This window comes from Haliotis asinina, chromosome 14, assembly GCF_037392515.1.
Source record: "Haliotis asinina isolate JCU_RB_2024 chromosome 14, JCU_Hal_asi_v2, whole genome shotgun sequence".
Lineage (NCBI taxonomy): Eukaryota > Metazoa > Mollusca > Gastropoda > Lepetellida > Haliotidae > Haliotis > Haliotis asinina.
In genome coordinates this window covers 10,227,501-10,240,000 of record NC_090293.1, presented here as the reverse complement: position 1 = coordinate 10,240,000, position 12,500 = coordinate 10,227,501, and positions in this window count along the sequence as shown.

Genomic DNA, 12,500 nt, shown 5'->3' with positions numbered 1-12,500 from the left:
GGTTTATTAAGCGGTTTATAGGACCCCCGTGGGTATCCTGTTGTATAACAATACGACAATATTTTTTTGTGTGTTCGTCAAACCAGTGTATTGACACCCCGGGTAAAATTTGGTGTACTCTTGAGATGTTTTCATGTTGTAAAAACGTAAATAAGACTTCTATGATGAGTGTGAAAGGGGTGTATATATCAGGCCTTAAGTTAGCAGGATAATTGCTAAATGTTAATTTATTTTTTACTTCACTCCTTAACCTATTTTTTTCGGTATTACTAGTTCCTATGGCTACACTATCCGGAATGAAATCCCCGGCCCAGATGCCGTTGTTCCTAATCTTCGCGACAGTCCCATGTTCGTTTAATTTGATATAAGGTGAGGTGAGTGTTAAGTTGATCAGCCATTTGGGTTCTTTAAAATCTGATAACGACACCCGTCTGTACACGTTGTCTTTGAATTGTAGGATGTATAATTCATCTTCCTCACCAGGCTGATCGAATCCCTCTGTATCTCCCAGGTCGTTAAGTGTAGTGTTGGGGTGATGACTGGTCATTATTATATTATTACGATATAATTTCCAACTGGTTTTCTGATAATAATTCAGGGGTTAACTTCATACCCATGAAGTGTATGTTGTCAGGCAGGAAGATATTGATTAGTGATATCTTGTTTTCCACGATCACGTTGACCCCCTGCAGACTGGTGTTGGAGCCGACACCCACCCGCACGTAAACGTTGCAAACTTGATACTGGTGTCGTTTCACCCACCCGAGTTTGATCCCCTTCACGATCTCGACCTCATTCACCGATGGTTCCCCTAGGTAGACTTTGATGATCAATGTTGAGTTTGCCGGTAGACTCTCTAGTATCTTGACCACGCCTTCGAATTCAGACACCAACTGCAATTTCACGTTTTGTGGGCTGCATGTGGGCTGCTATAGTGTTGACTGGGCTGACGACTATGCTACGTCTCTGAGTTGGGACGTAAGCCACGAGCAGGGTTCCATTGTTCACGACTTTGTTTAGGTGGTTGTCTTTGTTATCAGTGAACACGTAGGGGGAGACGAGTCTAATATTGATAAACCAGTCGTTCTCGGGTAACAACACCCACTTATCATCTTCGGTGAAGACGAGCATATATGGTTTGTTTTTGACGACGGTAGTGCTCTCAACATCGTCTAAGTCGAACAGTTTACCTCCGAACGATGGGTATATTACCCAATTATTATCACCGGTGTTGACAAGGGTGTACTTAGTGTTGACTGTTGCTCTTGTGGTATCTACTATATCACTTAGGGTTCCACCGGAGGGGATTTCAACGCGTTTGTAAATGTTGTTTTTCAGTTGCAAGGCATACGATTTACCATCTACTCCGGGAGCGTCGAAACCGCGTGTGTCTCCGAGGTCGGAGATCCCGATATTGACGCATTTTTTCACTCCGGGCCCTTGTGCGCTGGTCATGTTACGTGAAGCGTTAAGCTGAGGTATCCTATATTTACAGGATTATGATTTATATCTAACACCGATATTGTCAGCTCAGGTATGTTGCCCTGGGTTAATCTCTTATACTGCCTTGGTGAAAACGACTCGGTTCTACCGTCGTTGAATTTCTCAGTTTTCACCGGCACTGCTCTCAGTATAGTGGAAGGGTGACCTCCTTGAATGTTGTACGTTGTGCTCACCTGATCGAGATGAATGTACAGCTCTCGGTACGGTACTAGGTCGGGTAACTTCGTGCCTGTGACGGTTGTTGTTGGTTTTATCTCGTCAGGAGACATACCGAGTATCCTCGCTAATGGTCGGCCGAGCCTCAAGGAGGTTCTTCCGTTGTTGATTAACACCACTGTGCCGTTTGAGTCGTTCATCTTGAGTTCGGCTCCCAGGGGTTTGAAGACCTCGTCGTTTAGAGAGCACACGCTGTAGTAGCCGTCAGTTATCTGGCTGCGAGCCCCACTGACGAACAGCTTATTGTTGCTGATATTAATGTTAGTCCATTGCGGTAGGTAGGTGATATCGCAGAGTGCGACTTCGAGTTGACCTGACGTGTTATCGATCGCGTGCGTCAGCTGAACGGCCTCACCGCTCGTTATTCCTGGAAGTGTTATGTACATTTTAGAGTATATATACTCATTATATAATAGTTTTAAAATGTATTCCCATAGTGTGTATTACTCTAAACTGGATGTAGATTTCTCCCCCATGAAGATCGTGGTTGCTCCTGGGTTGTATTTCAATGCCCAGCTTTTAGATGTGTTCGATAAGTATAAGCTTTCGGTGACTAACATTGAGGCAGTCCACGCTTGGTTATACAACCCTATGCAGTTCTGGCAGAATCAATTCAACTTTGCCGTGTGGTGCGCTACAACAGGGTGTGGTGTGGTATTGGCCGACACTAAGCGTGGACCGCTGAGTCAGTCTGTGTTCAAGTTCCACGTGTACTACCAGGTCAGACGTATCCTTAAAGAGATCAGTGCCCCCATCCCACAGGACAAAGCGTGGGATGCAACAAACAACCAGTACGATAGACGGGCCTACGAACGTATTTGTAATGAATTCGAAATAGACCCGAAGACGGATTGGCGTTTGCCGGGGCCGAACTACGGGTTGGGTATTCCTTATGATGGCGCGCGACCAGTGAAAGAAGTCAGTGATGATTTAATGAAACGAGGTATACTTAGGCAGGACTTTGCTTTGTCGAGTAATGAATGGAGGGATGATCGTATGAACTTTAAAGGTGGTGTTGCTTTCACAGTCCAGAAAGTGGAGCAGTCAACCGCAGACTGGACTAAAATGATCTCAAAAACATCGAAAGAATTCACTCGTGCTGGTACAATACGCTTGAACGACTCGATTCGAACTTACGTGTGGGCGCTGTTGGGTGCGCAGGCGCAAACGCGTTCCAACATCATCGGTAAGGGAGCTGCTTTCGAAGCTCAGGAACAGTTCGTTGACAACGTTGAGGATGCTATCAATTCTCCAGTTGATCTCCCGGGGGCTATCGACCGTTACCAAAAAGCGTTAGAAAACGCCAGATCGAAAGTCAATTACGTGTTCGGTGTGGGGTTGTACATGGCTCCGAGTGATATGCAACAGAATAAAAAAAGTGGTGGGTTATAACAACAAAATAGTCGTAGCCACGGCGGACCAAAAGTTGGGTATCAACCCCGATATTAACACCCCCTATATCCCACACATCCCACCACGTGAAACGGGTATAGTGGCGCCACCCCCGGAGTCTAAAGTTCATGTGCCCCCCACACACCCTCATGTGCATGTGGGGGTACCCCCCTATCAGCAGCATATTAATAGTAAAACGACCCTAGTGGTTGGTGGGGTAGCTTTGGGACTTATTTGGTTAAAGATTTCTTAGCCGCTACGTACACCAGACCCGCCACGGCGACGATGGCTGCCCACAGGTTTTGGCTGAGCCACATGGCAGTTTTAGACAGAGCGCTCAACAACCACGAGACGATGCTACCCAGGATGCCGGGAAGGGCTTCGGCGGCTTTACCAGCCAGTTTAGCTAGGCCTTCCCCGAGTTTTTTAATCCAGTCTTTAACACCACCGCCACTTGGAGTTCCCCCGCCGCCAGGTGTGGGGGGTGTGGGGGTTCCTCCCACCAGTGACACCACCAGGGTTGATATGATGAAACCCAATGCAGTTAGAATGCTGACGATGGTGATCCCTTGCTCCCGGAACAATATCCGAATCCTGTTGGCTAAAGTTGTATCCTCGTTCAGTATTCTATCGATTGTTTCCCGAATGCGACTGATCTGGGATCGAAGCTGTTCACGATTCGAGGAAGCGGATTCCAATCGTGTACGTCTCTCGTCTTCTAAATCGCGTAGTCGTTCATTGATACGACGCTTCATATCATCGTTTTCAGTTTCGTTGAGTTTGGTTTTTTCCCTAGCGATGTGCTCGTCTATTTCGTTCAGTTTCCCCATATTGTTCACGAGTTCTCCACGCACGCGTTTCACGGCTTCGTCTAAGCCGCGCAGTTCCCTTACCGGAAAGTCAAACCCCGGTAACGGTTTGTCCCAGTAGGTGCTCAACAGTTTTTCTATGCTGTCCGAGGCTTCTGTAGCACGCTGTGGTGTCATTTCATCTCTAGTGGTGAGGTGGGATCTGGTAGCTTGCAGATCTTCTTTAACGACCTTAGGTATTGCACCACCGTAATCATTCATGTTTAGATTTGTACGGATAAATTCAACACCATGGCGGCTGGCTAGAGTTGACAAGGCCAGTGGTTTTTTATTGCTCTTGTTAAAGAGGTCAACCCCTGGGTCGGACTTAAGACGTAGAACACCCTTTGTATCAATAAAAAAATTCTTATGGTATCGACCCTGTGGTTCAACGTAGTTTTTATCTCTTCTTAAACTTTCGTAATAATCATTTACCGTTGTTTCCAAGAGTTCTTGGTTCAGTGGTGAACTAGTAAATGAGGTCTCCTGCTCATCATCGAATGCCTGGGCACTAGCGCCCGGCATCTCCGTCATATCTATATCTTCATCCATTAGTATTAAAAATATATTTCTTTTATATAACAATGTACGGCAGAAAATTAGATCCTTTCAGAAAATTGAGAGAGCCATTAGGTGCCAGAGCCGTGCGACAGTCGGTGACTATCACCAACAATCCCAGCAAGATAGACCAGAATCAAACTCTGCTGGTTAGATTTCCAAACCTTGGTGAGAATGACCTCATTGTACCAGGCACTGTTCGACTGGCATTCAATATCACGTTGACCTCCGACAACGACAAACGCGAGCTAGTGCGGAACGTGGGTCGAGCTATCATCAAGAAAACGACCGTCAAGATAAGCGGTAACGAGGTGCTGAGCATCGACGACAGCGACGTGTTTCACTGCTACAAGGATCTCTGGAAAAGCGAGGGAGAACGAGTCAATGATGTGTACCAGGGCATCAGCAAATCAACCCGGGCGCACATAGGATACGTCTTCACGACAGACCAGCAAGACAAGCTATCGGACGGTGAAAAGGCCATCGCTCTAGCATACGGGAATCGATTCTGCGTGCCGCTCGACTTCGAGTTGCTCACGGGACACGCGCCATTTTACCAGGCCGCGCTGGGTGATAGGCTCGAATACGAGCTCACGTTTAACGACTATAGCAAAGTAGTGCGTACGCCGAACGGTGATGAGGCTAGTTATGCCATAGACAACATCTCTCTGGAGTTCGACATGGTCACTAGCCCGGAGCTGGCCAGGCAGGTTCGAAGCCAGTACTCTGGGAAGATGGCTATCCTGTACGATCGCGTACTGAGGCATAGATCAGTCGTGCGAGATAAGAGCGACACTGTGTGGAATATCAACCTGAACGTGCCGGCGCGATCGATGAAAGGTATACTGGTCGTCCCCGTGGAGGATTACGAGCCATTCCGGAGGGACAGCGAGAAGTTTTTCAACCCCGAGATTGAAAAGGTGGAAGTGACTATCGAGGGCGTGCCAAACCAGCTGTTCAGTCATGGTATGAGACCACACCAGCAGTGGGATGAGATAAAAAAGCTACCAGTGGGGGACTACATAACAAAGGACCTGGACCTCGGCTCCGTGCAGATCGGTGAATACCTGACCACCAAGTACGCCCTATGGTTGGACATGCGATCCACGGATGATGATAAACTGCACGGCAGCGGGCGCCGTATAGATAACGGCAGTGAAGGGATAACTATCCAGATTACTAAGAAGGCTCAAACCACTGGTAAGTTGAAATTATATCTGTACGTTATTATGGACGCGCAACTTAATATAGACAATGGGAGATTCGTGCAAGCCATCTACTGATGGGGGAGACCCCCAAACCCCCCTGGGGTTACCCACTGACCCACACTGCGCCATAGTGTGCGGGCAGACTGGCTGTGGTAAGACCGTTTTCGTGTTGGATATGTTGGAGGGTTACTACAAGGATGTGTTCGATAACATCGTTATCATGTGCCCTACTCTGAGCATGAATAAAACGTACGCGCGACCTTGGGTGATGACGGACCCGGACGTACACAAAATCGACCCTGGGACACGCCTGCAGGACTGGTTGAAAGCTCTTCACGAGAAATTTAAAGGGGAACCGACGCTGTTCATACTGGACGACTGCAGCGCTAATCGCGAGATAACAAAAAAGAGAGACATGCTATCGTACCTGGCCTTCTCCGGCCGGCATGCAAATCACAGCGTCTGGGTGCTAACGCAGAAGTTCAGCTCGGTGTTGAAAGACCTCAGGGAGCAGACGCGATGGGTGGCCTTATTTCACTGCAAGGATAGGGATTCGTTCGAGGAGTGTTTGAGAGAGAACGATGTGATGAGTAAATTAGAACGGGAACGGGTGAAGAAACAGCTCGCTGAAACTAAACACGCTAAGCTCGTTCTAAAGACCGACCAACCAGTAGCATATATAGTATGCTAAAGCTAAGCAAAGCTAAGCTAAAGCTAAGCAAAGCTAAGCAAAGCTAAGCAAAGCTATGATATTTGAAGTATTTGTCGTGTGCAACTTAACCTTCATTTCTCTGTGTTTTGCCTGTATCGGGTATTATATAGTTAAAACTAAATCTTACTTGTTATATTATAAGATGGAGTGTGAGGAATTGCTCGAACAATTGTCGTTGGAGGGTTCCCCCACTGATGACAAGCGAGAGAAACTGGTGGCGTTGGCTGTTGGCGGCAAAGCCAAACATTACTTTGGAGACTACACTCCGGATAAAATTAACAAAATGTCAGCCGAAGAAATCGATAAGCTGTACGCTAGATACGAGTCCCGGCTCGGAGCAGAAATGACAAAGACAATAGGATCGGCTATGACCCAGATATACACCGGTATTGTGTCATACTTCTTTCCCATTCCACCAGAGCGCCGACTTTACCTGTGGGAAGACCTCGAGAAAGACCCTTTTATCGAACACGCCGTGAGCTCTATCAGCTGCGGGCTGTACCACAAATATGGTATGTTGTTGGCTCCAGTGACGGCGGCGATTATCACGGCAAAACATTGTCAATTTGAGAGAAAGAATAATAATAATAGTATAGATGGATGCTGCACAGGAAACCCCAGTGAGTCCCGAGGTGATACCCCCCACACCCCAAACAGTGAGTCCCGAGGTGACGGTGGAGACCCCTTCAGTGGGGGTACCCCCAACAGTAACCAGGCAGAAGAATCCTAAGAGAGTAGCTGCCGGTAAAAAACGGTGGTGTAACCAACATAAAGTGACCAACCCCCGACTGTTGTTGGCTGTAGGTGTAACTGCTGCCTTGGCTATCTCGTGGTTATACGTGGGGGTACCCTCCCACAGTGAGCCACCACCCAACAGTGAGCCCCCCACCCCCACGGTAGACCCGCATATCATGTTATAATTTTAATATTTTTATATCATATACATAATGTCTGAGGGGAAAACGTTCGTCAACGACGCATACCACGCCACAGTGGTCGCCAGTCTAGCCGTAGGGTACGCTCGGTTGACTAAAATGGTGCTTAAACAACCAACTATCAAGCTAGATTTCAACCTGCAGGATATGGGTATGCTCATAATGAACCTTGGTATGGCGATGGCCACAAAAGACATCCTAGTAAAACAAGGAATAATACCTGATAATATAATGAAATAAATATAGGGATGGCCACGATAGCTATGATGGTCGGTGGGGCGTTAGTGAATGCCCTGGCATTTTCCGGGAGTAATTTCCTCTTCTCGAAACTACGAGATGATCACGCGGCTGAAATACAGGAAGAAAGGAAGCGGCACGATCTCGCTACTGAGAAATTACAAAGAGCACAGGCTGAGTACGCTAAAAAACGTCTCCAGAGGATCGATTTTATTAACGAACAACTACAGCGTGAAAACCATGCCGTTCAAACATTCAACGATGTTGATGAAGCAATGAAAGAATACTACCTACTAACTGGTAAACAATTGGAACCGCTCAATAAACCCACACTCTCTCAGTACTACACACCAGCCAAGGGACAAATGAATCGTGAACTGGGCTTCATAGTGTTGGGTATAGCAGCTACTGCGTTGGTTGCGAAGCAATTAAACTAAAACACCTATATAAGTAAACATGAGACCCGCTCCATACCGATGCGAATACATACTTATGGGGAAGACCGAGGCCTGTGGTAGGAAATGCAGGAATCAGGGGTTCTGTTGTTTCCATATGGGAAGTCCTAACTACACGTGTTCTGTGTGTGGTATCGGGGTTAAAGGACACTACTGTCTATGTAAAGCTCACGGAGCGAACGTAGTCAGACATCAACTCATCTACGAGAATAAAAAAGGCTATATAAAAGAACGTAGGCGACTGCTCAAGATAGCCACTTAAGAGTTACCTCCCCTTACTGTGAACCAATTAGACATTAGTTCTCTTAGGTGTAAACACGATGTCTACTGTAAGCGAGCTCAAGCGGGTCGCAAAACAGAGAGGTGTCATCTGGTATTCTCGAATGCGGAAGTCAGCATTGTTGAGATTACTAGGTTTAGAAGCCCCTCCTACGGTAAAACAATTAAAAGCTCAAGCAAAACAGCTTGGACACACGGGTTATTCAAACCTGGGGAGAGCCGGGTTAACCGCATTGTTATCACATGCCCCCGTAGCACGTCCCACTGTAAAACAACTGAAAGCCGAGGCACACGATTTGGGTTTAGGCGGGTATTCCCGTATGAGAAAACCACAGCTTATAGAATTATTACGACAGAATAGAGCTATTGACCTACAGTTCGTGAGCACTGAGCGCGCTGTAGGTAACTATTTGAGAGGTTGGCGCATGCACGTTGATAGAAACATAGACATTATAGATATCAAGCCTCTGATAGCTGATAAGGTCAACCAGGAACTAAATAACCTAGGAAGTATCAAGTTTCAGATCACAGTGAAAATGTCGCTCGATAAGCAGGTTGGGAGTACCACTGAGTATGTTCAGCCTTACTTCCGAGGTCAACAAGAGGTCGTCACACATGCAGAGACCATTGACGCATCAATCGATACAAGTTTTCAGCAGATACGAGAATACCTAGAACGCTATACACACTTGGGGTCCGGGTGGGCTGTAGATAAAATCGATAATGTCTATCTAGACATAGCTAACTACGTGCCGTTCAGAGGCGGGTCATACCTAGCCTTGCCTCCCTATTATAGGAACAAACATGCCATAGTAAACGTTAAGAATAGAGGAAACGATTGCCTTAGGTTAGCTATCAGGTCAGCCTTATTTCCAGCTGGCAAGAATTCAGATAGGCTTTCTAGTTATCCCCAAGACGATGGGCTTAATTGGGATGGTATAGATGAACCCACCCCCATATCCCAGATCACTAAAGTAGAAAAACAGAATAATCTGGCTATAAATGTCTTTGGGCACGAAGGTAACACAACAATAGTACACAGGGTCAGCCCGGTGAAGGATCGCCAAGTTATCAATATATTCATGATCCAACTAGGTGAAAAGTATCACTACACGTGGATAAAACATCTCAGCCGGTTGTTGCACGACCAGTCGAAACACGATGGGGAAAAACACTTTTGTGTACGATGCCTTCACGGTTTCAGTCGAGCTGATTTATTAGAATCCCACCGGGATGATTGTCAAGGTGTGGGGCAGACGGCCATACGAGTCGACATGCCTAAGGAAGGTGAAAATATCCTAAAATTCAGTAACCACAAGAACCAAATGTCTGTACCTTATATTATATACGCCGACTTCGAAGCCTTAGTTGTGGGTGGGGATTCCCCCACACCCCCTAGTGGGGGTAGCTTCACCCACAAGACACAAGAGCATAAAGCCTGTTCGTTTGGATACATTGTCGTCCGTTGTGACGGGGAAACGAAAGCTCCGGTAGTGTATAGGGGCCCTGACGCGGCTGAAAGGTTTCTAAAGTGTTTGCAGGAGGAAGAAAAAATTATTAGGAATGCATTGTATAGAATCGCTCCCATGCGTATGACCCTAGCCGACAGGCTAGCTCACGCTAGTAGCACTCACTGTCACGTGTGCGACTCACCACTTAACGGTGATTCGGTGAGAGATCACTGCCACATAACTGGTAAGTATAGAGGCGCCGCTCACAACGCGTGCAACCTCAAGCTTAAAATCAACCCTAAGACAATAAACATCCCCGTTGTCTTTCACAACTTGAGAGGGTACGACTCACACTTGATCATGCAGGCCATCGCGAAAATCGATGGTAATATAACGTGCATCCCCAACAACATGGAGAGATACATCTCCTTCAGTTTAAACGGACTTAGGTTCATTGACTCGTTTCAGTTCCTCCTGTCGTCACTCGACAGTCTGGTCAAGGCCAACAATACCTTCCCTATCACCGATCGATACACAGACGCCGAGACTAGACCCCTGCTTATGAGGAAGGGTGTGTACCCCTATGAGTACATGGATAGTTGGGCCAAGTTCACCGAGACCAGACTACCTCCTATTGACTGCTTTTATAGCAAGCTGAATGAGGCGTCCGTCTCACGAGATGATTACTCGCACGCGACTAACGTATGGAATAAACTGGGTTGTAAGAACCTGGGTGATTATCACGACCTGTACTTGAGGACAGATGTACTGCTGTTAGCCGACGTGTTTGAAACGTTTCGGCAGACATGTTTAAAGCAGTATAAACTCGACCCCGCATGGTATTAGACCAGCCCAGGTCTGTCGTGGGACGCCTTGCTTAAAAAGACGGGAGTTAATTTGGAATTGCTAACAGATTACGACATGCACCTATTCATTGAGAAAGGCTTGCGAGGTGGGATTTCCATGGCATCCAAACGATACGCGAAAGCAAATAATCAATACGTGAAAGGTTACGATCCTAACAAACCAACCAATCACATTCTCTACCTCGACGCAAACAACCTGTACGGCTGGGCCATGAGTCAGTATCTACCTACAGGGGGATTCGAATGGGTACCCCACGTTGATGTTATGGGGGTTGCACCAGATTCGAACAAAGGTTATATCCTCGAGGTTGACTTAGAGTATCCCAAGGAATTACACACATCGCACAACAGCTACCCCCTAGCCCCCGAACATATGAGGGTTAACCCAGACTGGATGTCTGAGTACCAACATAACTTGTCAGGTGGTCGTGTGACAGACGTTGAAAAACTCGTGCCTAACTTAATGAATAAGACCAAGTACATCGTTCACTATCGCAACCTACAGCTGTACCTATCGTTGGGTATGAGGCTGACCAAAATACACAGGGTGCTCATGTTCGACCAGAGCCCATGGATGGAGCCCTACATCAGAATGAACACAGACCTACGAAAAAAAGCCACCAGTGATTTTGAGAAAAATCTCTACAAGCTCATGAATAACTCGGTGTTTGGTAAGACTATGGAAAACCTGAGGAAACGCGTAACCGTGAAGCTGGTTAGATCTAGTGAGGAAGACAAGCTCAGGAAATTGATAGCCAGTCCGGCATTCAACCGTAGTAAGATATTCACAGACAACCTGGTTGCCCTACACATGAAGAAAAGTCACATAAAATTCAACCGGCCTGTTTACGTGGGGATGAGCATCCTCGATTTATCCAAACACCTGATGTACGACTTTTACTACAACGAGCTCAAGAAACAGTACGGCGACAGGTGTGAAGTGCTGTACACTGACACGGATTCCCTACTAATGGAGATTCGAACCGAGGACGTGTACGAGGACATGAAAAAACACCTCGATTTATACGACACCAGCGACTACCCTAAGACCCATGCCCTACACAGCACGGTAAATAAAAAGGTCCTAGGTAAGATGAAGGACGAGTGTGCTGGCACGCCCATAGCCGAGTACATAGGTTTGAGACCTAAGATGTACTCCATACTGAAAGCCGACAATAGTGAGATCCGGAAGGCTAAGGGGGTTAAGAAGTATGTGGTGAAACAACACATCAAACACGCCAGATTCAAGGAAGCCCTGTTCAAGACCCGTACCTTTAGACATAAAATGAACACACTTAGAAGTGATGGGCATAAGATATACGGACTGACTATAAACAAGACGTCCCTATCACCTATGGACACGAAACGTTGGATAGCTATTGATGGTATAAACACATACGCGTATGGACATGAAAAAATTTGAGGCTATTTACTACAGCCCGCGTGGGTACTGGAAAGGAGCTAGCGCAGTAGATAAGCTAGCTAAACTAGCGCGAGTACCCCCGGAGGAAGCCAAAGCGTGGCTTGAAAAACAAGCCCTGTGGCAGATCTATTTACCGGCACCACGCTACGTGCCTAGAAGGAGGTTCGGTATTAACATACCTAATAGCATTCACCAGGCAGACCTACTGTTCCTACCCCACGACAAGAGGTACAAGTATGCCTTAACCGTAGTGGATGTAGCCAGTCGTTACAAGGAAGCCGAACCCTTGACCACGAAAGATTCGGCCCAGGTAGCCAGAGGATTTGAACGCATATACAAACGCAGCCCGCTGACGTGGCCAACAGAGCTGCAAGTTGACCCCGGACGGGAGTTCATGGGTGCCGTGTCACAACTGCT